The 24,870-nt window shown below is 45.0% G+C and overlaps 1 protein-coding gene and 1 long non-coding RNA gene across 2 annotated transcripts in view; one reads left to right on the top strand and one right to left on the bottom strand.

The window, feature by feature from the left end:
- The window catches only part of LOC144791566 (uncharacterized), a 291,511-nt gene that overhangs the window by 165,363 nt on the left and 101,278 nt on the right, over positions 1-24,870 (top strand). The gene's annotated exons all lie outside the window — the stretch shown is intronic.
- Positions 1-24,870, bottom strand: part of BCL6 (BCL6 transcription repressor) — a 212,062-nt gene that overhangs the window by 123,005 nt on the left and 64,187 nt on the right. Inside the window, exon 2 of the mRNA XM_078666287.1 lies at positions 8,385-8,517. The gene's annotated coding sequence lies outside the window, so the exon portion shown is untranslated. The remainder of the gene's footprint in view (positions 1-8,384; positions 8,518-24,870) is intronic.

Here is a 24,870-nt window from a genome sequence, read left to right as displayed (position 1 = left end):
CTCATTGTTATGTAGTAGGGAGCACTAGGCACAGTATGCGTGAGGAGGCAGCCTGAGTGGGCAGTGAGTTAGGACAGTAAGAACAGTTAGTAGGGAGCGTGATTAGTCAGTAGGGCCTTGTAGTGTGCAGAGTAGAAAGCACTCCGCAGCAGTAGGCAGAGCGAGAGGTCACTGAGGGTGAGAAGGCTGTGTGAGCAGTCAGTTGTAGCAAAAAGAGTGAGTGGTCATTAGGAACTGTCTATTAGGCACAGGCAGAGTGAGCCATTATTTGGAGGAGGGGGGCTAATCAGGCAGGGCGATCAGTCAATTGGAGCAGACAGAGTGACTGGTCAGCAGAAGCAGGCAGAGTGAGAAGTCAGTAGAGGCAAAAGAGGCGATCAGGCAGGGCAAGCAGTCGAGAGGAGCAGCCAGAACGAAATGCCAGTAGTCACAGGCTGTGTTAACAGTCTGTATGAGCAGGCAAAGTGAGCAGTTAGGTGGAGCAGGCGGGTTGAACAGTCAGTAGGAGCAGGCAGAGTGCAATCAGTAGGAGAAGGCAGAGTGAACAGTTAGTAGGAGCAGGCGGGGTGAACAGTCAGTAGGAGCAGTCAGAGTGCAGTCAGTAGGAGCAGGCAGAGTGACTGGTCAGCAGAAGCAGGCGGAGTGAACAGTTAGTAAGAGCAAATGGGGCAATCAGGCAGAGTTGCGACAGGTAGGAGTGATTTGGGACTTCTCCAGTATTTGGGGTGTCTTTCATAGATAAACATGCCTGAATCATTCCCCGTCGTCGGAGTGGGAGTCCCACAGTATATAAAAAAGCAATAATATGCCTGTAATAACCAAAAAACCTTGGTAATAACCAACCAGGAAGTAAAGTAGCCCTAGCTACAGGAGCAATAAGCTCCCACACTCATGACTATCCTAGTCATTATGTTAGACCAAACTGCAGCCAATCAGGCGACAGCACCCACCAGAATGTTCTTCGCAGAGGCTCAGGCTCTCAGATTTTCTACCGCACGCCGTGTGAAGGGAGTCTCCCTGAGCTCTGCTCAGTTTTCACTTACTTTGGTTGGTTTTTTAACCTTCAAAGAATGTCTACTTCAAAATCCCTTTTTAGGGCTTGTGATTCCTGTGGGAAGTTAAGGCTGTTTAAGGAGGACCCACACAAAAAATGTATCTACTGTTTGTATCCGGATCATGAGGCAAAGGAATGTAAAATCTGCAGAACCTTCCCTCAAAAGACCCTCAGAGACAGGGAAGGTCGTCTGCTCCTGTGGCTCCAGAGGATAAAGGACAAGGACGCCCCTCTTTCAGAGGTAGGGAGCATTGCCTCAGGGTCTTCTGTCTCCTCAAGGAAGAGAAAGACTGAGGCAGAGTTGGCTTCTCCTAGGGCAAAAACTTTGAAGAAGGCCCAATCCTCTCAGGATTCTAGTTTGCCTACTACCTCCAAGAAGGTGTCTCCTCCTGTGACATCTGCGCCCTCAGGAAAATCTGAAAAATCTTCAGTTTCCAAAGCACCTGCTCCTAAGGTGTCTCCTCAGATTACACCTTTGGCCAGGACAGACTCAAGAGCAGCCTCATCGTCGCCGTCTCTTCATGTGGTCACTTCTTCCACTTCAACGGTGACCTTCTCCTCACCAAAATCATCTATGGTGATGTCCTCAGCCTCCTCACCGTCGACATTGGTTCATGTGCAAATCAGACCCATTTAGTCGACAAAGATAGTCCCATCGATCGTCGACACTCCACCGTAGACGGGAAGCAGGAAGGTACCGTCGACGGGCTCTTCGACGTCGACTCAATCGTCTACGAATTTATTGCCGTCGACGAAGAAATCCCTACCGTCGACGACGTCCCCGTCGACGAAGCTACCGTCGACGACACCATCGACGACGAAGTTGCCGTCGACGACGCCCTCGTCGGCGAAGTTACCGTCGACGACCTCCTCGTCGACGAAGTTACCGTCGACGAACTCCTCGTCGACGAAGGCGATGATACCGTCGACGAAGAAGAAAACATCCTCGTCGACGAAGCCATTACCGTCGACGGGCGCTCCGTCGACGACGGATCTCGAATCGCAGGGGGAAGCAGGCTTGTCATCATCATCGGTGACTCCGTCGACGCCCCCTCTGTCAACCTGTATGACGATGCAAGTGTGGTCTGCGGGAGCATCCTCAATATCTTTGCCATCACCGGCGACCACTGCTTCGCTACTACAAAAACGTGGTTCCACCTCCACAACTTTGTCTCCTCTAAAACTTCCAGATAAATTGTTGGATTCTGAGGAGGAAGAATCCTACGAGGATGATAATTTCCATGCCGCCAGGAGCCCTTCGGACTTGCTCATAAAGGTACAAGACCTGGATCAAGAGGATGATGAAGATTTACAAGAGCACGCTAGTCGGCAGACTGTGTCTACACCTGGCATGCAAATGTCTACAGAATTGTTCCAAAACCTCCAATATATGTTGAGCGATTATTATCGCAGATTTCCACCTTCGGAATCAGGTGAATCTCATGTCTCTACGCCTAGGCCAAGAACATCCACGGCAACTTTAGGACTTCAAATATCTAATCCTCAAGTGGCAGCTGAAGAAGCTCGACCCGCTCTACCTACTTCACCAGTACCTTCCCATCATGTGGAGGGGGACAATTCGTCAGAGGACAAACGAGAAGATGGTGAATTGGATGACAAGTCGGTATCGTCGGAGTGGGACGAGTATCAGGCTCAAACCCCTTCTCCAGCAGCCCCGCTTACGGCGGAATCTCCACCGGTGGACATTGCCAGCTTCCATAGGATTATGGATAGAGCTACTAAGAGGTTCCTCATCACGATGGAGGCTAAACAGGACGAATGCTTTTTGTATGATTTTAAAGACTTGCCCCAAAGACAAAGTTGGTCGATTCCCATTATTGACTTCATATGGAAGGAAGGTCTAAAAATAATGAAAACGCCAAATTCTCTACCAGCAGTACTACCTAGGGTGGATAAGAAATATAGAGCACCTAATTCATCACCTGCATGCCTGATTGGTCAGGCTAAGACGGAGTCCGTAGTCACACAGGCGGCACAAAGGAGGGCCAGAAATCCAGCTGCACAGGTCTCTGTTCCCCCTGATAAGGACGGTAAACGTCTTGACTCGATCGGAAAGAAGGTGTCAACTATTGCGGCAACCACAGTCCGAGCCGCAAATTCACTGGCTATACTTGGGAGGTATGATAGGCAGATGTGGTCCGACATATCGCCTTTCCTCGAGAAGCTTGCAGAACCGGATAGATCTGAAGCAAAAAAGATCCTGTTAGAGGGCGAGAGCGTTTCCTCTGAGATAATTGATGCTGCAGTGGACGTGGCAGCCACAGGTTTTCGACAGCTGGCAGGAGCAGCTGTTCTCCGAAGGCAAGGCTGGTTGAAGGCTACATCTTTTCGCTCGGAGGTCCAAACAAAGATCATGGACATGGCCTATGATGGAGAGTTCCTCTTTGGTCAACATGTGGATGAGGCTTTACAGGCCATAAAGAAGGACACAGAGACAGCACGTTCGCTGGGCTCTCTTCAGTTTTGAAAATCTTCCTTTCGTGGTGCAAGAGGAAGAGGCAGTTTCTCGAACAGAGGAGGTTATTCACAGCAACGCTCTTTCAGTAATACCCAAGGCAATCAGAGATACCAGCCATACCGTCAACAAACATATGGCCAGAGGAGAAATAATTACTCTCAGCCAAGGGGTAAGACCTCTTATCGAGGAAGAGACAACAAGAGCAAGTGAGAGTCACATCCTGCCACCACTTTGTCCCAGCCTGAAACAAATTTGAGGAAGAATATCCCGTTTTTACTCAAATTGGTCCAAGATTACCACGGACAGATGGGTCCTGGACGTGGTTTCCAGAGGTCACATTCTCGAATTCGTCAAAGCCCCTCCAAATTCTCCCCCAAGAGGACCACCCCCAGCCCACCTCAAGGAGCTGTTTTCCCAAATTCACTCTATAATTCGGAAAGGAGCAATAGAAAGGGTACCCCACCATCAGAAGGGAACAGGTTTTTATTCAAGATTTTTCCTGATCCGCAAGAAGTCGGTGGAATGGCGCCCCATCCTCGACCTGCGTGCCCTCAACAAGTACCTCAAGAAGTTATCTTTCAGAATGTTGACACTTCAAGAAATCCTCCAATTTCTCTCAGTAGGAGATCACATGGCAACACCTGACCTTCAGGACGCATACTTCCACGTGCCCATCTTTCCCAGGCACCGGAAGTTCTTGCGGTTCAGAGTGGCTGGCAGGGACTTCCAGTTCAAGGTACTCCCCTTTGGGCTACCTTCGGCACCCAGAGTCTTCACAAAAATGTTAGCCCCGGTGGCTGCACGCCTGAGACTAGAGGGAGTTCAAATTTATCCATATTTGGACGACTGCCTTATCAAGGCCAGTTCCATCAACCTTGCAAGGACTCACGTTCAAAGATGTCTCTCATTGTTCCAGAGCCTGGGGTTTTCGGTGAACTTCAAAAAGTCCCACCTATCTCCATCTCAGAGAAAGTCTTTCCTGGGAGCCACGCTGGACACAAGACTCGCCCAGGTGTTCATATCAAAAGAAAGGCAAGCGAAGATTCGCAAGATGTCCTCATCTCTGCTAGGAAGAAGGTGCGTTTCTGTTCGCAAGTTCATGTCTTTCCTCGGGATGCTCTCCTCATGTATCCCTCTCACCCCCAACTGTCGCCTGTGAATGAGACCTTTGCAGGAGGAACTCAGTCGTCAGTGGGTGCAAAGCACAGGTTCATTCGAGGACGTCGTCAACTTAACTCCTCGGATGAAAAATTCTATCCAGTGGTGGGGGCAAGATTGCAACCTACAAGTGGGTTGCACATTCCTGACGGAAGGGCCCAGATTCATCGTGACCACGGATGCTCCTCTGGAGGGCTGGGGCGCCCATCTCCAAGGGATGACAGTCAGTGGCAAATGGAACATTCAGCAAAGGAAATGGCACATAAATCTACTGGAACTAAGAGCCATTTTTCTCGCTGTGAAATTCTTTCAGGTGATCTTGGAGGGCTCTACAGTGTTGATACGAACGGACAACACAACCAGCATGCATTACCTGAACAAACAGGGGGTCACAAGATCGGCCAGGTTGTCCCGTCAGGCGCAGGAGATTTGGAATTGGGCCCTGGATCACAACATCAATCTGTCGGCGGTCCATGTCCCAGGGGTTGCCAATGTCCTCGCGGATTCACTCAGCAGGTCCGCAGGGAGCAATCATGAATGGGAACTGCATCAACCATCCCTGGATCAGATATTCCAAGAGTGGGGTCATCCCGACCTGGATTTGTTTGCAACAGCCCAGAACCGGAAATGCCAACGCTTTGCAAGCTGGATTCCCCACAAGGACTCGTGCCGGGATGCCCTTTCGATGAATTGGTGTCGAATATTTGCATACGCTTTTCCGCCAATTCCGTTGATTCCCAGGGTCATCAGGAAGATGAGGAGTCAACCATGTCGTCTAATCCTGATCGCTCCAAGGTGGCCCCGGCAATATTGGTTCACCGAGCTTCTCCTCCTCTCGGAGTGCGAACCAATGCAACTGCCTCGAATACCGAATCTCCTCACAGTTCAGGAAGGCAAAGTGTACCATCCGGACCCAGCTTCGCTGAAATTGTCAGCACAATGAATTCGCCCACTTAGACATTCCTCATAGTTGTCAAGAGGTGTTGGCTAACGCCAGAGCACCATCAACATCAAGACCTACAAACTTAAGTGGAAGCGTTTCTGTGCCTGGTGCCAGACTGTTGATCTACATCCTTTTCATGCTAGACCAGAGCAAATACTACCTTTCTTCCTGCAACTAGCGAGATCAGGTTTAGCGCATTCAACCCTGAAGGTGTTTCTGGCAGCCATTTCCCGTTTCCGTCAGGACGGATCGAACTCTCTGTTTTCATCAAGAATAATCCAGCAATTTTTCAAGGGTCTATTTCGCATGTTTCCACCAATTCGACGGCCGCCTCCGGCTTGGCATTTGAATGTGGTACTAACCCAGCTCATGCGTCACCCCTTTGAGCCGATACATAAAGTTGACCTGAAGTTTATTACTTGGAAAGTCTCCTTGTTATTGGCTTTGACATCTACAAGAAGGGTCAGTGACATCCAGGCTTTCACAATTAAATCACCTTTTTTTGCATTTACCTGATTCGGTTGTACTTCGTACCAACCCACGGTACATGCCCAAGGTCCCGTCAGACTTTCATCTAAATGAGCCTATAATTCTCAAGACATTTTTTCCGAATCCACAAACACCGGCTGAACGAGCTTTGCACTCTTTGGATATCAAAAGGTGCCTCAAGTTTTATCTTTCAAGGACTTCACCATTACGCAAGACTGATCAGTTGTTTGTGGCCTATGGCAGACTGCGCCAGGGCTGTGCAGTGTCCAAACAGACTATCGCCAGATGGGTCTCGTCAGCAATCGCACTCTGTCATCAACAGTGAAGAAGACCCCTACAGGCCTTACCCAGAGCGCATTCTACAAGGGCAGTTTCCTCTTCCACTGCTCTGTTTGCTGGGGTGCCTCTTCTGCACATCTGCAGAGCTGCAACGTGGTCCAGCAGGCACACGTTCACGAGACACTACTGTCTGGACTCAGCTAGTGATGCAGATGCTTCGGTGGGAAGAGCAGTTCTTCGCAATCTTTTCCAATAAGGTGAGCCTCTGTTCTCCCGCCTCCTCTATGCTCTTTCTAGACGCTTTACCATGTTTCTTTTGCATTTTATCATGATGCATGTATACTATATACTGTTGGCGTCTAAGAACAATGGTTTTTATGTACTACTATCTATTCTGATTCAGGCATGTGAATCTATGAAAGACACCCCAAATACTGGAGAAGAACAATAGTTACTTACCTGTAATCTGTGGTTCTCCAGTATTGGTGTCTTTCATAGATTCACATGAAACCCGCCCACCTCCCCTCAGAGGCTCCCTCAGGCAAAATTATGTTGGTTTCACTCTTGTGCGAGAAAATCTGAGAGCCTGAGCCTCTGGGGAGAACATTCTGGTGGGTGCTGTCGCCTGATTGGCTGCAGTTTGGTCTAACATAATGACTAGGATAGTCATGAGTGTGGGAGCTTTTTGCTCCTGTAGCTAGGGCTACTTTACTTCCTGGTTGGTTATTACCAAGGTTTTTTGGTTATTACAGGCATATTATTGCTTTTTTATATACCGTGGGACTCCCACTCCGACGACGGGGAATGATTCAGGCATGTGAATCTATGAAAGACACCAATACTGGAGAACCACAGATTACAGGTAAGTAACTATTGTTCTTCCTCGCTGGTCTCAGGTTAGCTGAGCAGAAAGTCAGTCGCTAATTATTTAGTTTACCCGAATATAATTTCATTTTCCACAAATATTGGATGCTTTAGGTGAAGGCTATTAAACTGAAACTCTCCATTGTATTTATCTTATGAGATCAAGGTGCACGACATGAGGAAGTTTGAGAGAGCAGTTCAAACCAGCAGGCAGTTAATCCTAAAGAAAGCCACTTGCAGTTTCAAAGTTTCCTGGCTGCAACATCTTTTATCCTGCTTAATGTCTGCAAGTTTATATTCCACAACATCTTCAGTATACACTGTAGGAAGATGGTGTTTGTGTAGGTGGCCTTTGCTTGGTATTTCTACCTTAGGTTTTTCTTCCCTCTGGTTTGTGCATACATTCTTCATTTTTACCCAAAATGTCCCTAGTTTTAATTGTTTAGTTGAGGAGATGACTCTTACGAGAGAGTATACGATTGAAAATGAGTATCCTGCAGATGCTTGATATTTTTGTCTCAAACATAACACATTGGCAGTGCCAATAGCTCTGGCTAAACACTCACAAGGTCCCAAAGGCGAGACCAATGCATTGCAAATGCTTGTTTCATTAGCAAATGCAAACTTTTCCTTGTTCAGTGAATAAAGACTCACATCTCAGTAAGACATACAGGTAAATAAATAGTTAAGATCTACAGACAGACAGCCCAGCCCGCCAGACAGATTGCAAGATGGTCAAATACACAGACAGAGATAATATGCTTGATTAAGATTTTTATGGAGCAGTTGGCGCAAGATAACAGGTCTGCAGAGGGACATCGTTCACGTCTCTTTGTTTTCTGTACTTTTAATATCATCGCTTTATGGACATCATTTATTTCCATGGTATTTCCCTGTTATCGCTTGCCTTCATAGAAGGCTTGCCATGGACTGAATCCACAAACACTGCAGTTCCTTTTAGTTGGTTTAGAGGGTTCTGACTCTGTGGGGGCTCAGGATCAGAATGGCTTGTGTATGAGTCGTGTTTTGCAATAGGACATTCACACTGAGGGTTTTCTGTTGCTTTCTCTCAAAAGGTTTTTCACCAGTACCAACAGCATTCATTCATTGCATCATACCTGTAGCCAAAGTCCAGGCCATCACTCTGCCAGTCGTAGTCCTGGAATGCTGCAGTTTCTTCTTTGCTTTCTGTTTTCTTTTTTTCTTCTTTTTGCTTCTGCATTATTTCAAATACGTGCTAAAAATATGAAACTGTAAGAAAGCAAAAACAATTGACTAATTAAACCCTGTACTATAAACAGTTATTTCTACAAATTCCATAATGTTTGTCTGAGATACATAAATCCTTACCAAATATGTACACATTCAAATTCATATACAGGGTTTGGGCAGGGTTGGCCTACTTAAAGATGGCCGACCCTTGATTCACTCTATATGTGTCCGCTGCTGAGATCTGTAAACACCTGATTTCTGTGGTGCAATCGTTTCAGAAAACAGTTTGTGTTTTATGTACATCACGGATAGGGCCCCCTTTTTTTGTGTATTTCTTTTTTTAACATTTCCACCTGTATTTATCCATATTTATTTTTTGGCCATCTCATTGGTGTTTATCCATATTTATTTTGTGTTTTGAGAATAAATGGTGCTGTAAAATAGTATATTTACATTTGTATTTAACTCTTGGACAGGCAGTCATACATGGATGCCAGTCTTGTTGTAGCAAATAAGCATTTTACTACAAATATATGTTAACATATACTAGTATTTAAGGAAATCTCATCCTGTTTTTTTAACTCTTCATGCTGTCTGTCTGCTCAGCTCTTGTCTAGAATTCATGAAAGGCAGCATAAAGAGTCTCTCAAAAGAATCACAGTTTTCAGTATTTTTCTGCTTTTAAAAATAAATACAGACAAGAAACACATTGTTTTCTGTCTGTATTTATCTTTACATATCAGTAAAGACGGAAAACTGGTAGCCTTAATCATGGAAGTAATGCCAACTGGACTGGAGAACCAACTGCCACTCGCCCAGTTCCCACAAAGATAACTGTGATGTCAGTCATAGGCCAAAACATCCCCTACTTCCATAAATGTACCCTGAAAATGGAGTGTAGGAGCTGTCTCACTAAACTCACACCCAAGAACGTGGCTGCTACCTCTATCGCTCCCCTTCTAAAGGTGTACCCCTACATGTATGCCTCACATATCTTATTCCCTTCCTCTATTATATACCTTCTGGTGTTAATATGCTTTCTTATGTTTCCCACCTTACACCGTACTTATACGTCAGTGGTATTTAAACCTTTCACTACTTCTATAATATCTCCTCTCTTCATTTTAACTATAGGTTGGGGGTATTTAAACATTTTTCCTATTCCTTTCAGTTCTATAGTATGACTTATTATGACTTTAGATATTTAAATGTTTTTTACATATTTCCTGCTTTACCATCTACTGTATTCGTTCTACGGTTGGTATTTAAAACCCTCTGTAATGTATCTGCCACTCCTATGTAGTATGTAGGTGTCCTTAGAATTCCTCTCCATCCCTCCCTAGTGTTTGTGGCATTTAACTGTGTCTCATATCTCTTCCTCTTCTGTGTTTATACCTTTGGGATGTTTCACCTCCGAGTTCTCCCTCTTCCCAGTGTTCTGTTCTTGTTCCTCGTGGAGACGTTTATGCCTCAGCCCTAACATCCTGTTCCGACGTTCACGCTCGCGATGTGTTGAAATGTCTCTCTTTCATCTCTGGTTACCCTCTTCTATATTTATACCTTAGTGGCATTTAAATCTGTCTTTTGCATCTATCTCTCCGACTCCCATATTATTCATATAGTGATTTTTCTTTCTGTAATGCCTTCATCACACATCTGTTACCAGGAGTATTTCAGTAGGCCGCAATATCTTTCCTATTCCCCTACTGTGTTCACAGTCCAGCAATCTTTAAATGTCTCATTTTCCTCCCTCACATTATTTATATCGGTTAAGTATTGAGAGGTATCTTATCACTTGCCCCTCTTCTGTACTAAATTTATATCACTGAGATATTTAAATAGCTCCAGACATCTAATCTCCCTCCTGTACTTTATTTATGAAGATGTGGTATTAAAATGTGACAATAAATCCCCTCGCACTTTTACTTAATTAATATCCTGAGCCATTTAAATGTGTAACATTTCTCCCTTTTCTACTCTACATCTGTTAATGAGCTATTTTGATGTTGCTCTAATGTATGCCCATTTGCCCCTTGAGTGTATATATAAATTTGAGATATTTCAGTGTCAATATACACCCCCCTCACCTGTAATGTATTTTTAAACGTGTGATAGATGTCACTTAAGTCCCTCCTCTCTCATTCCTGTACTGCATTTATGAACTGGAGAGACATAATTGTTAATATAACTTCTACCCTATCCACTGTGTAATAAATGGATATGTTTATGTGTCACGATAAATCCTTTCTCTGGCTTATTGTGTTTTCTATTTGAAGGAGTGTCCCTATAATCCAAATTCTTCATGTATATTATAGTTAGAAGATATTTAAATCTCACTTTAATCTCTTCCAGTGCCTCTCGGGGGATTTGTCGTGCCTTATAAATCCCGATTGATTGATTGACTGATTGATACCTGTACAATATTTATAAACCGGCAATATTTTTTGTATCAGTGCAATTCTTTTTCTCCTGTATTGTATCTATGAAGACAATATACTTAGGGGCCCATTATGAGTACGGCAGTCCATAGCACCGCCGTACTTGCAGTGGAGGTCCGACCGCCGCCACATAGCGGGTCCACCTGCAGTATGACGTGTGTGATGGCTGGACCACCACAGGACCTCTGCAACCGACGAGGATCCAGGGTCCCGCGGCGGACGCGCAGCAGTCAGAGGCAGAAATATGCTGGGGGGGGCCGCAGCAGCACCACCAAGCATATTTCAGCTTTGATGTGCTGTGGGTTACAGCATTTTGCATGATCACGTGTGCATATTGGCCTGAAAATGAGTGCGCTTCAGAATCTGGGTTGATACCAGGTCTTAAGTTTTCCATCTTTTCCTGTTTCCTCTTTGATTTCTTGCTTTCTTATGTGCACCCTGCGTCTCCTCAGACATGCCTACTGGGACGATTGCCACTCATTTAATCTTCAGTGTGCTGCATCTCGCAGGAATGGTATTGTCCACAGTGTATCATTGGTGTAGCATTCCAAGATTAGATTCCAAGAGCATCATGTTGGCCACCTTGGACCAGGACAAAAGTGATGCACTATACACGTAAGCATTTGGAGACGGCCTCCCAGTGTGATAATTACTAAGTGGCCATCTTTGAATGGTATTGTGCATAGTTTAACATTGTTTTTCTTCATTGCAGGGTGGCTATCACCTTGCTTCTAAATATTGCAGGTATATTGTAACTTTAAAATGACAATACACTATGTACAATACCATAGCCAGACAGGCGCTATATTATCTTTTATTGCAAGCACATGCACACTAAGTTTGGTGGTGGCCTGCTTTCTTTTTTCTGCTTTTATTCCTTTAATACACCTTCCATATGCCTGTTGAGATTGTGTGCCCGTGTTATTACGGATTGATAATTGGGTGAATACAAGAATGAACCAGTGGGTGGATGAATGAGTGCATGGTTGAGTGACAGAGTACCTGCATGATGACTTCTTGAGTCCATAATCTCATCAGCAATTAAGAGGCACTTTCAGTTACAAGCCAGACCTCCTGGCCTTGCAAATTCTTGTTATTAAATGTCTCCGATGGCGTGCTGTGGCAATGCCCCTGTGTGTACTCTCAACCCTCATTTCTACCGTTACAATGATTACGTATATGCAAATGAAGAAGTTTCAATGCACGTGCTGTCCACGCTATGTATGTATGTTATCTGATTGCTGTTGTGTATCAATATGACAACACATCATAGGAGATTGACACAACTGTTCCTGAGTCTTCAAGGGTCGCCTGGCAGCAAGGAGGCACCAGTCACAGCTCACAGAAACACATGACATGGTACGGCATAAGTGACTTATGTGTCTGCTTTAGAATCAAAACAACTCAATTGAAGTGAATATAATTTATTTTAGTCTGCATACTAATGCTTATCATATACCTAACACTAATCAAGGTTTAATGCATAATCGTATCTGGCTTGAATCCCCATGGTCCTAGGACAGTTTTCCATCCTTCTGATGTCGCCAACAGTGGAATTATTCAGCTGAGTAATGCGACAACCTTTATATTGTACATTCACGACAAATTATCTATAGTTATCTCTCTTCCAAAGCAAAGTGGAAACAAAATATGCCAGACAAGTGTCTTTTTCTCCTCTTAAATGGGGCGTCCACAACTTACTTCTAAAACTAACTACTCTTTTTAAATCATAGCCTATTTGTGGGAGTTTCATTCCTTTCTCTAGAATCCCAGGTAGTGGAAATCTGAAATTGGGTTGAATGTTCTGGTTAGCCAGTAAGTGTCAAAAAGCATCCAAGGGCAAATCCATGCAGTAGAAAAGATTCAATAAGAGGCAAAAACTATGCTGAACAGAGACAATTTGGAATTATACACATTTTTTACAATATGGAATGAGAAAATATGAGTACTTTTAGGATAAGAATAATTGAAAAGGTAATAATTTGATGGAGGAATAAATGTCTATCTACTAAGTCAGTGGTTCAATATGCAAGTGATTGTGAACACATACTTAACAATCCTCTTATCTCTCCTGCAATTACTTTCACTATAGTCCCAGATCCACACCGACCCGAACACCACCCTCAGAGGCACCCTGATCTACCGACCCCCGGGACCACGCACACAATTCAGCGAGGACATCGCCGACTTCGTCAGCCCGCACGCCCTCCCCTCCACCGACTACATCCTCCTGGGGGACCTCAACTTCCACCTGGAGAACAACAACGACCGCAACACCAGCTCCCTGCTCGACAACCTCGCCAATCTTGGACTCAAGCAGCTGGTGTCCACCCCCACCCACCTCGCCGGACACACACTCGACGCAGTCTTCTCCTCCAGCCCAGACATCGACTTCAGCCACGCCACAGAGCTTCAATGGACGGACCACAGCTGCGTCCACTTCACCTTCAAGAGAACGACGACCCACCACCACCAGCAACAGACCGCCCGCAGAAGCTGGAACAAGATCACAACAGACCAGCTCGCCACCTCCCTGAGCCAGCACCCTCCTGCCAGCTCAGCGAACCCCAGCCAGGCTGCCGACAACCTCACGAAGTGGATCAGCATCTGCGCGGACGAGCTCGCCCCGCTAAGGACCCCGCCCAGCAGACCCGGCAGCAAGAAAGCCCCGTGGTTCACCGACGAACTCAAGAGCTCCAAGAAGAACTGCCGAGCCCTCGAGAAAGTCTGGAGAAGGGAACCTACACCGAACAACAGGACCACCTTCAAGCTGGCCACCCGGAAGCACCACCAGCTGATCCGCGCCGCCAAGAAAACTGCATTCAAGGACCGACTGGACAACAACGCACATAACTGCAAGGAACTCTTCAACATCGTGAAAGAGCTATCCAACCCCAGCGCAGGAAACAACGACATCACCCCATCGCAAGACCTCTGCAACTCCCTCGCTTCATACTTCCACAACAAGATCGCGGACATACACAACAGCTTCAGCAACCAACCAACGCACACCAGGACCGAACAACCACCCCCCACCGCCACCCTCAACGCCTGGACCCCGATCAGCACCGAAGACACCATCCAAACGATGAACTCCATCCACTCCGGATCACCGACTGACCCCTGCCCTCACTACGTCTTCAACAAGGCCGACGCTGTCATCGCACCCCACCTGCGAGACATCCTTCGACACCGCCACCTTCCCTGAGAGCTGGAAGCACGCCGAACTCAGCGCTCTACTCAAGAAACCCACAGCGGACCCCACCGAACTCAAGAATTACCGCCCCATCTCGCTCCTCCCGTTTCCAGCCAAAGTCATCGAGAAGACCGTCAACAAGCAGATGGCCGCCTTCCTCGAGACGAATGGATCCCTCGACCCCTCACAGTCCGGCTTCCGAGCCAATCACAGCACCGAGACCGCCCTCATCGCCGCCACCGATGACATCCGAGCCCTGATGGACAACGGAGAAACAGCGGCCCTCATCCTCCTAGACCTCTCCGCGGCATTCAACACTGTCTGCCACCGCACCCTAGTACAGCGCCTCAGCAACGTCGGAATCCAGGACAAGGCGCTGGAATGGATCATCTCCTTCCTCGACGGAAGAACACAGAGAGTCCGCCTCCCACCGTACAAGTCAGAGGCATCCGAAGTCATCTGCGGCGTCCCTCAAGGATCCTCTCTGAGCCCCACCCTCTTCAACGTCTACATGAGCCCCCTCGCGGCCATCGCACGCCAACACAACCTCAGCATAATCTCCTACGCCGACGACACCCAGCTGATCGTCTCCCTGACCAACGACCCAGCCGCCGCCAAAGCCGACCTGCACGAAGGGATGAAAGAGGTAGCCGAGTGGATGACGACCAGCCGCCTGTATTTCTATAGGTTCTGAATCGATCCCCCTATTCCTGACCCTATTCTGGTTAAACTAACTATCAAGTTAACTAGCAGTCAGCCCATGAGGCAAGGACAGCCCCCATGATGCAGATACCGTTATCTAACGTGTTGTCGGGGATTGGCAGCAGCGCAAGCATATAATCGCCACTAACCTTTGCTCAGGATGTCCGGCAGAAACTACGTCGGATGCTTATATCCCCAGCCCTACCAGCTACGGATCCCACAGTGACGGTTTACTCACTGTGTGAACACATACCCAGCAGGGAAAGGGTAAGTGGATAAAATAAAAAACAGGTAATGGTGAATCTTGAGGACCCCTCTTGGTCTGGTCTAAGGATGGCAGGGGACCGACAAGGACACTCCACCTGTCCAGGGAAAACAAAGGAACAGCGTTACCCCCAATGCTTTTGGAGTCTGAGAACACCACTAACCCCCCTTTGGTTTCTGGATCTTACCAGACTCACACACCACCCAGGCCTTTGGAACCGGATAACAACAGCCTCCTGTGGGGCAGAGAGCCCTCTGACTCTACAGGAAGAAATGCGTCCAGAGGATGGTTGATTGTTCCTTAGACAGGCGTTACCAGAACTGGACCTGTTGCGGACAGAGTACATAGACTATGACGGTTTGTTGACAGCACAAGCCGCACATAGCCTGAATTCCAGGGAAGAGTACTAGTGATAACAAAAGTCAATGAAAAATCTCTGCCTCCTATTCAAGGCTTCCCAGTACAGAACGTCACAACACTACAACTCCCAGAATACCTCTCTGGGGGGTAGCGGACGAAAATAGGCAAATCCTCGGCTTAACGGCAGACGAGGTCCCCTCTTGGAATCTTCAGAGGGGAGAGCACCCAGGGTTCACAAAGCAAGCAAGCGCCCGGTACCAACTGAATCCCTATCTAACTATGGTACCATGAAAATACAGGGCTGGAAACGGAGACGGGCCCGTCTCCGTTGAACAAAGTACTTATCAGAGTGCAGGCAGCAGGCGGCAGGATACAAACGGCTTCAGCTCCTCTGCAGTCTTGTGCTTCTCGCTGAAATCCGGCGGGGAACACCATCCGCCCATCCCACGGCTTCCGGATCGATTGTCAAGCACCTTTCTGAAGGAAGGGAGGTGCCTATGAACGCTGGGTCTCGTGGCTCCACCCGCTTTTCCCTGTGCATGCTGGTTCCTGTAGTTCGTGTGACGTATCCTACAGATTCTCCCAGGCGCCCAACAGCGACGGGGATTTCGACGGTGACCGGTACCCAGCCCCCAGGACCCCGCAATCGCTACACGTGTTATCTGATTAGGTCATAACGCTTGAGATCTAATTAGACAAGCGACATTCCTCCAGCCCCTGATAAGGCATACGACGTTCTCATAACAAATCAAACCTATGACAACCTGGAAAATCCGTGCGGCCATTGTTTTGATTTCACAGAGAACTCTAGTAAAGAATGTGCTAACGAGAAAGTCGTATGACATCTTTATTGACGTATCTATGTCCATCCTTACGTCAATCTCGGCACCTTTAAGGTATAAATATTGCCGAACTTGCCCTATGCAAACACACGCGTGGTGACGAGACGGAGCAGCCATACTTGCCGAAGCCGAGAGCAGAAGCAGACCCCGCTGGCAGCAGCCCCGCCTTCCTGACGCGCTGAGAGACGCGCTGCTATCTCAAGACGAGAGACCCAGCACCGGCGTTTCTGGGCAGCCCTCGCAGGCAGCCTGGAATATCGAGAGCAGAGAAAGAGATACCATTCCTCATTCATCCTAACTTCCAGGTACAGAACTGAATAACCCCTCACAGAGAATTCTTTAGTTATTCACTTGGCAAAAACAAACTTAACTTAAACTGTAACTTTCTATTCCCGCCCACGCATTAGACTTAGGTCAGGTACACGGGGTAGGCGTATTTAGAAACACCAGTTGAGTACGTTTAGTCAAATGTATATGTGTATGTAAATATATTTTAATCATTTCAAACATCATATGGCTCAGAAACCATATCAATGTTTTTACAGTATTATTTCATACTATTGCTTTTAATGTATGCACTTTACTTAACTATAAGTATTGCAATAATATCGATCCATTTCTCTTGTACGAGAAAAGAGACTGATCAATAAATATCACCTTTTTATTGAACACGCCCGTCTCTTCCTTTTCTCTACAATCTGATGAGACTAAGAATGCACGTACTGACTGAGTAAAATAATTGCCTTGTGCTCACACGACTCTCGAGATTGACTCTTGATTAGGGGAGAGCAAAGTTGTCATGTTCTATGGTTGTCAGAAACTAAATCCCTTCTTGTCTAATCAGGGGAGTTAATTCCTTCCTTGAACATTCGAGAAAGTTTCTAGCGAACTCTGAGCTTAGCTGGCAAACCCAAAACTTAAGTCTAGTATCGACAGTAGTAGACCTAGTTAACGTCTGGTCTAGGCCTTTACTGCTGTAGGTATTATTCCAATGCGCAGAGCCTATTGGGAAAATAGGAGCTACACTACATGGCGCCCAACGCGTTTGGAAAGGGCGATAAAACTAACGTAAGACATTTAGAGTAACTCAGTCGTGCTTTCTCACTCAGACCCCTTTTCCCAAATACTCCAAAGACGTCTGGAGTGGGTGAAAGGTAATATCCTCCAAAACCTCGCAGGAGGGAACTCCTATGTATGGTTCTTGGTATAGTCAACGTTGAAGGATAAAAACAGTTCCAAAATATTGTGCATCTAATCTCTGTTTCCATAAGAAACCTGATCTGCAAATAAACATAATACCATCCTGTCAGTAAAATGGGAGACAGTGATGAAGAAAGAGAGGCAGTTAGATTAGCAACTGAACTCGCAGATGCTGATGCTACCATGCAAGCAGCAGACCCGAATATAACACTCATTCCGGTCATTAAAAGGAGATCTATAACCTTAAAACTTATAGAAAATGGACTGACACCTAGAGGTGGCACAGTCATATTCGTAATTGAGGCACACGAATATCGGCAGACAGAGGTATACTATTCATGGATACATTTTCCGGCAGCAAATGCTGTAACAAAGTACTTCCACTATTACAAAGTAGAGGAACCTCCTGAAACGTACACTCCTTTCGAGGAGGTGGAAGTACCACTCAAATTCCAAGAGCATTTGCTCTTATTTGATGGCGCCCTAATACATAACAATCACATCACAAGGCTCGGTCCTTTAGGAAGACCAGGAGCAACGTGGCCGGTCTTAGCCGGATACACACCACATCCAGACATCGATAGAATGCCTGCAGCAGAGCTGTTAATACAGCTAAAACAACTACTAAAAATTCATAGACAATTAGTTCAGTATGTAATGCGGACTTCAACAATTCAGCCAGCGATTAAACTTCCACAGCTGACCCCTCACCAGGGGAACACAAATAAAATTACACCACAGAACATCCAATCCTGCCTAGGTAAAGTTCCAGCTAAACGGGAACAAATACCATTCTGGTTGGCACAGAAAATCACCCAAATAGAGGCGGTGTTTCCTGACACCACCCCGCTGGAAAAACACAGGATTCTGACTATATGTCTCCCAATGGGAATCGCACCACACATTGAGGACTGTGACACTTGGGGTACAGTCTTTGCTTCCATCTACACAAAAACGCACGGTGTTCCATCCATTTCGGTAATACCAGATGTGCTAAAACAAATTCAAGATGAATACGGTCCAGAACCTGCTTTAACTCTTGGTATGAAATTACTAAAAGATTTCAAGCAGGTCTCGGCTATATTACTAGCCAACATAAAAGGTGAAGCAGCAAACGTGGCGATCCGCCAGAGGTTAAAAGAGACAGATATAGCAGACCAACCAGCTGAAATTGCCAGAATCATAGAAAAATCCTATGAAGAACTAGGCAGAGATAGTCTAGGTGGAATACCAGTAAAACCGCAACTGACTACAAGTCCAGAAAAAATATTTTTTAATAATAATTCACCAAAAAAGAACTGGGATGGAAACAAACAATCCAATCTTAAAGAGAAGAAATTCCAGTCCAGAGGAAGGTCTCCTAGGCGAAGAGAGAAATCTCCAAACCAAAGACAGAGGTCACCGCAGAGTGACCCCTCTGGGAATAGATATAACCTTAGAAATAGGGATAATATTAAAAAACCTGATAGATATCAAGACATTGATACACGTCCCTCTCAATCTTTTCAGAATTCCTCGCAGAAATCGGAAAGAAGAGGACGATCAGAAGAGCACGCCAAGTCCAAAGACAAGGAACCTGCTCAGCTAAAAAAGAAATTACAATTTCCAAAAAAGAAGGTAGCCAGTATCAAGGTAGTTAACAATGCCGAGAATACTGAGGACACAACTGAAAAACGGAGAGTGGGCTCAGACAATGCTAGACAGCGCAGCAGAGGTGAGCATAGCTCGCAAAGTCCTTATGAATCATCTGGAGACAGTGGACACGAATGAATACCTTCAAGTGGAAACTGCAGACACCAGAGTTAGCAAGCCCCACAAGATATACGAGATAACATTACGTATAGAGGGAGATAAGACTAGGAAAATAAGGGGACTATTTTGGGATAATCTCTCCGAGGGCTATGATATCCTTCTAGCTGAAAAAGACTGGCCACCAGAGTTTGTCAGGGAGTGCCCTCATGGCGAAGAAGTAATTATGCCTGCCTTCTCGAATCAAATACCGATTCATAAAAAATACACACTTGCTAGAAAGTGGGCAGTGGCTTTAGCACCTGCTTTATATAAAAATCATGTAGGATGGGATGAGGATTCTCCTCCTCACAAAATCCAGTTAAAATCACAACCTACTGCACAAAGGCAGTACCCAATTAAGCAAGTAAATGAAATACTAGATCAGCTAGAATACCAGGGGGTGATTGAAACTTGCACCTCACAAATGAACAACCCTTTGTTTCCGGTCTCCAAACCAGACAATTCATACCGTCTAGTTTTGGATTACCGACACCTTAATACATGTTGCAAAACTTTTGCAGTGCAAAACTCACACAGTGCTGCACTAATGAATAACATAGTGCGCAAAAAATACAAAACAACCTTGGACATCTCCAATGGATTCTTTTGTCAAAACATAGCACCAGAGAGCAGATATTTAACTGCATTCTCAGTAAATGGCACTCAAAAACAATTCTGTCGGTTAGCCCAGGGGTACAAGAACAGCCCGGGGGTATTCTCAGCGAGAGTAACAGAATTACTACAACTATATGATGATGAAGCATTATCTTATGTCGATGACATTTACTTAACAGATGATGACTTGGAGACTCACTTGAAAAGGGTGAACACCATAATACTTGGGTTCGCTGCAGAGGGTTACAAATTCAACTTCAAAAAATCCAGAATTGCCCATCTGACGGTCCTATTCTTAGGATACGAGTTATCAAGTGAAGGTAAAAGCCTGGCAGACAATTTCCTAGAGAAATGTGCCGTAATCCAAGCTCCTAAAACACTAAAAAACCTACAGTCAATTCTAGGTTTCCTAAATTTCGGAAGAACATACATTGCAAATTACGCAGAAAGGGTCAAACCCCTTTATGATCTAATCAAACCAGACTTTAAAAGATCCAGTTGGACTCAAACACACACAGAAATTTTGAGATCCTTACAAACAGACATGCTAATTAAAACAAAATTAGAAACACGTGATAACACACGCAATCTTGTGATTCGAGTCATCCCAGGGAGATGCGGATTCACATACCTGACCTCTAATGAGGGAGAAAAGGTACCAATTGCATTCAAATCACACTTGTACACTAAGGCTGAAATGAAATTTAGCCCAACGGAAAAAATTCTTACAGCAACACAGACAGCTATAGCAAAAGAACGAGCCCTGGCACAAGGTAAACGAATAGTAATCGTGACACCAATACCAGCCTTAGAGGCGGTAACAAAGGCAAGCATTCCAAATGCTAAAGCACTCCATCCGAGATGGATACAATGGGCTAACTCTCTTGCTGCAACAGACGTGGTGTACGAATTTGATCCTTACTTAAAAACACAAGAATTTCTCCAATATGAATTTGAATGTCCTCCGCCAACCGAAATTCTGCCTCTAGATCACTACGGCTGTATAATATATACAGACGGATCAGCACAACCCGCAGTAGGGGGTAAACAAGCTTACAGTGCTGCGTGCGCGATTGTTAAAGGTCGTTGGCACGAAGGGAAATTTAAACCAACCCTCACTAAAACACAATCCCTAGGAGATTGTACAGCTCAGCGAGCTGAACTACTAGCATTCAAGATGGCGCTTGAAAATACCGATCGAGAATTCCCCACACTCATAGTGTGCGATTCGTATTATTGCGTTCAGTCTTATAATGAATACTTGCAGATCTGGCTTCAGAACGGTTTCAAGGATGCGAAAGGTGGCACAATCAAGCATAAAATGCTCTGGGAACAAGTAGTTCTTTTACAAAAAGAACTACCAAAGACTCACGTGATACATACACTGAGTCATCAACGTGATGGCGTTCACGTTGCAGGGAATTCATTGGCTGATGAGGCCGCGAAGGCAGCTGTGCAAACGGCTTCCGTAGCTGCCGTCACCCGGTCAAAAACAAAAATAGACAGCGAAATATTACAAGCTGTCAGCGCTTCAGAAAAGGATTCGATAGAACCACTCCCTAAAGGCTTTCCAGTAAAATACTCATACATAACTGATGCAAACAATGTTCCTTTTGCTCGAATCCCTGGAGTGGGGGATAGGGCAATTCCAAACATGGAACATAGGTTAGGACTAATAATAGCGGCACACGAAGGGCTTGCTTCTATTCATGCTGGCGTCTCAGCCACAGTATCATTATTAAAACAGAGATACTGGTGGCCACAAATGAGAAGACAAACAAGGAACTATGCTCTGGCATGTGAAATATGTCAAAAAATGAAAGTATCAACGGTGAGACGTCCAGCACAGACGCCCCTTCTAATCTCGGATAAACCATTAGCCTGTGTTTATCTAGACCACTGCGGTCCCTTACAAAGGGATGGTAACTACAAATATATCTTGGTCGCAGTGGACTCATGCACGAGATTCATATGGATGTGGCCCCAGCGAACGGCTGACGCCAGAACTGTTATAAAAGATTTGCGAGTCTTTATCGGCACATACGCAATTGGCATGCTGCATTCGGACAATGGTCCTGCTTTTAGCTCTCGGGCTTATAAGGAGGCCATGGTCAGCATGGGCGTGCAATTGCGGTACTCTTGTCCATTTCACCCTGAGGGGAACGGAATTGTTGAAAGAAAAAACCGTGACATAAAGCAATCTATAACGGCAAAGGTATTAGGTTCGGGAGCTGGGTGGGTCAAACATCTAATAAGTGTCCAACGTAGTCTAAATAACTTGCCAAGAAATTCTCTGAAGGGATTCAGTCCGTACGAATTATTATTTGGAACTAGAATGATTATCTCTGACCTTGATAGTCAGACTTCAGTGGTGAAAGAAAAAAGCTTTGATGTCAAAGACCGTTTGGCTATTTTGCAGGACTTAAACAAAACAAGAAAAGACCTGAGCAACATACAGTTGAAACAACAGCCAACAACCACTGAAGAATCACCACCTGTCCCAGCAAGACCTGTCTGGATTCCAAAAGTCGGGGATCTAGTCAGGGAGAAGATCGCGGTAAAGAAGGAATTTGGGCCTTCTTACAGAAAAGCAGTTCCTGTCTTGTCTGTCAATGGGACAAGATCAGTTGTACTACCGCCACTTGCTGGAAGAAAGGAGAACCGAGTTGTATCCATCGACCTGGTAAAACCACAACATGTGGCCGATAACAAACAGTAGGCCAAGTGGACTCCCAATAAGTAGCAGAACACCAAGGTTTGCTACCAGTACAGAGGTCCTAACAAAAAGGCTCATCACATTCGAAACGCCTACAGAAGAACAACAAGGACTATGCAACAATGCAATAGAACTCAGACCTCTGAAAACCCAAATAAAAACATTTAGCAGAGACACACCAATCTACAATGAAGTACCGAGTGACAATGCAAGAAACAAAAATCCTGAAGCAATTGGAACAATTGACAGAACTGCATCCGGGTACTTCATCAACTTCGATGATTCCTCTGAAGGCTTCAGTGAATCAAAGACACAGCCATCAACAAAATCCTTTAAAGACAAAGCTAAGGAACTTTTGAAACAACTGAAAGAAACATATCTGATTTCTCCATGGATTGAATTTTGGGTGGGTTTTGGTGCATTTATCCTCATACTTTGGCTCATCATGGTATTTACTTTGGGACGCTTCATTGAGGGAAAATATGCTAAAATGGACACAGCAAGTCAGAACATCAACTTGGTCCTCAAACCACACACATCTTCACACGTCGATAAAAGAGAACTTTCTTCAGCCAACTTCACAGCCAATCCTATACCTGGTGGGGTAGCCTGGGACAACACTGACTATGAAATTTATGGTCCGGTCGAGATCCTGAAATATCCACACCAAATCAAGATCTCCTTGAGTGACTTTGCAAAACCAAACTCATTTGCTGATGATTGGGACTTCGAAAGCATTAACAACATGATGTCTGACTTAGTAATGTCTGCTAAATTTACAAAACATGATTATTTGCAAGGTTCTACAAATTATGATAGTATGTATTGCTATAACCATTATGGTAACCATTTTTTGCATAAATCTGCACAACCTAGAAATGTTTTAAATTATAATCAATGGAAACATTGTGCTACACCTCCAAAAGGGAGCTCTAGAACCGTTTATGACAAATATTCATCTTTTTCAGGTTTTAACACAAGTAATGCTGAAACATTTTATTTTAAATTGTCAAACTAGACAGGGATGAAAACCATGATAACCAACACAAAATTGATATATTCAGATTCATTCTTTGAAAAAATGAATACTTTTGGATTTGATTATTGGGACAAAAATGTTGATTTGAAAAGTGTTTGGGGTACAAAAGAATGGCAAGTACAGGGTTTAGAAGCTTTGTTTAGAGCCTGCATGATCCCAGAACAAATGATATTTTTAAATGACACTGTTCAACAAACCACCTGTCTTGGCTTAGCCAAAATCAAAGATTTAAATAACCCGTCTATTCCAAAGCCAACACGGTTTAGCAACACTTCTAAAGATGAAGAGATAGACGTAAACCATATATTAAACCAAAACAGAACACATCCTGATTGGAAACAATGGTTGATCTGGCCCACAGATACAAACAACTGTCAAGATAGATTCCTGAATAAAACACAGGGTTTCAAAATGACCAGGCCAGACCCAAGATATCCCCAAAGACATCACCCAGGGATAACAACAACCTACAGTGTGGGCAAATTATGCCTTCAATGGCTTCAAACTTCCACACTGCCTGAAATTAAGCAACACCTAACTTTACTTACTGATGGTGCTGACTTGCGTGATTTCAAAATGGGACCACGCAAACAGTGTCAAAAGCGTTTCATAGCAGCCTCTGTATATGCAGCATACAATGAGGCCTGGAAGGTTACTCAAATTGAAACAGCAGAAAGAATACGGGAAATTGACTGTATTAATTTGGAAAAATCACTTTCTGTAGTGGACAATGGGTTAATGACTCTGTCCTCCAGAATTTTTTCATTGGACAGCATTGTGTCTTCAGCAATCGATATATTATCGCAAGACTTACTGTTATTACAACATGGTCAGTCACAATTGCGTTCTATTGTACAGCTTGGCTGGACGTTACAAAATCTGCGTTCAGGCTATGTGCCTTGGCGTTTAATCAACACAACGTCACTATTCCAAATCTTTAACCTTACTGATAGACAAATCGGTATGGCGCAAAAGGGTGCTGATTATACAATCTTGAGCATTGAAAAACTAGAAAGATTACCAATGACAATGTCAGAACGACCTGTCAGTGAATGGATAATCCACGGAATCATAAATATTCCAATCTCAACCTTCAGGTTTCAATACTGCCAAAAATATATACAGGCTGGCATGTACGAGAAATTGGGAAAGGGGTACCTTAAAACAACTTGGAACCTGCCCTATTCACATGCATGTGTCAGTAATAAAGGACAGAAAGTGTTTCTTA

This window comes from Lissotriton helveticus, chromosome 11 (assembly GCF_964261635.1).
Source record: "Lissotriton helveticus chromosome 11, aLisHel1.1, whole genome shotgun sequence".
Taxonomy (NCBI): Eukaryota; Metazoa; Chordata; class Amphibia; order Caudata; family Salamandridae; genus Lissotriton; species Lissotriton helveticus.
This window is presented reverse-complemented; position numbering and strand designations above follow the sequence as displayed.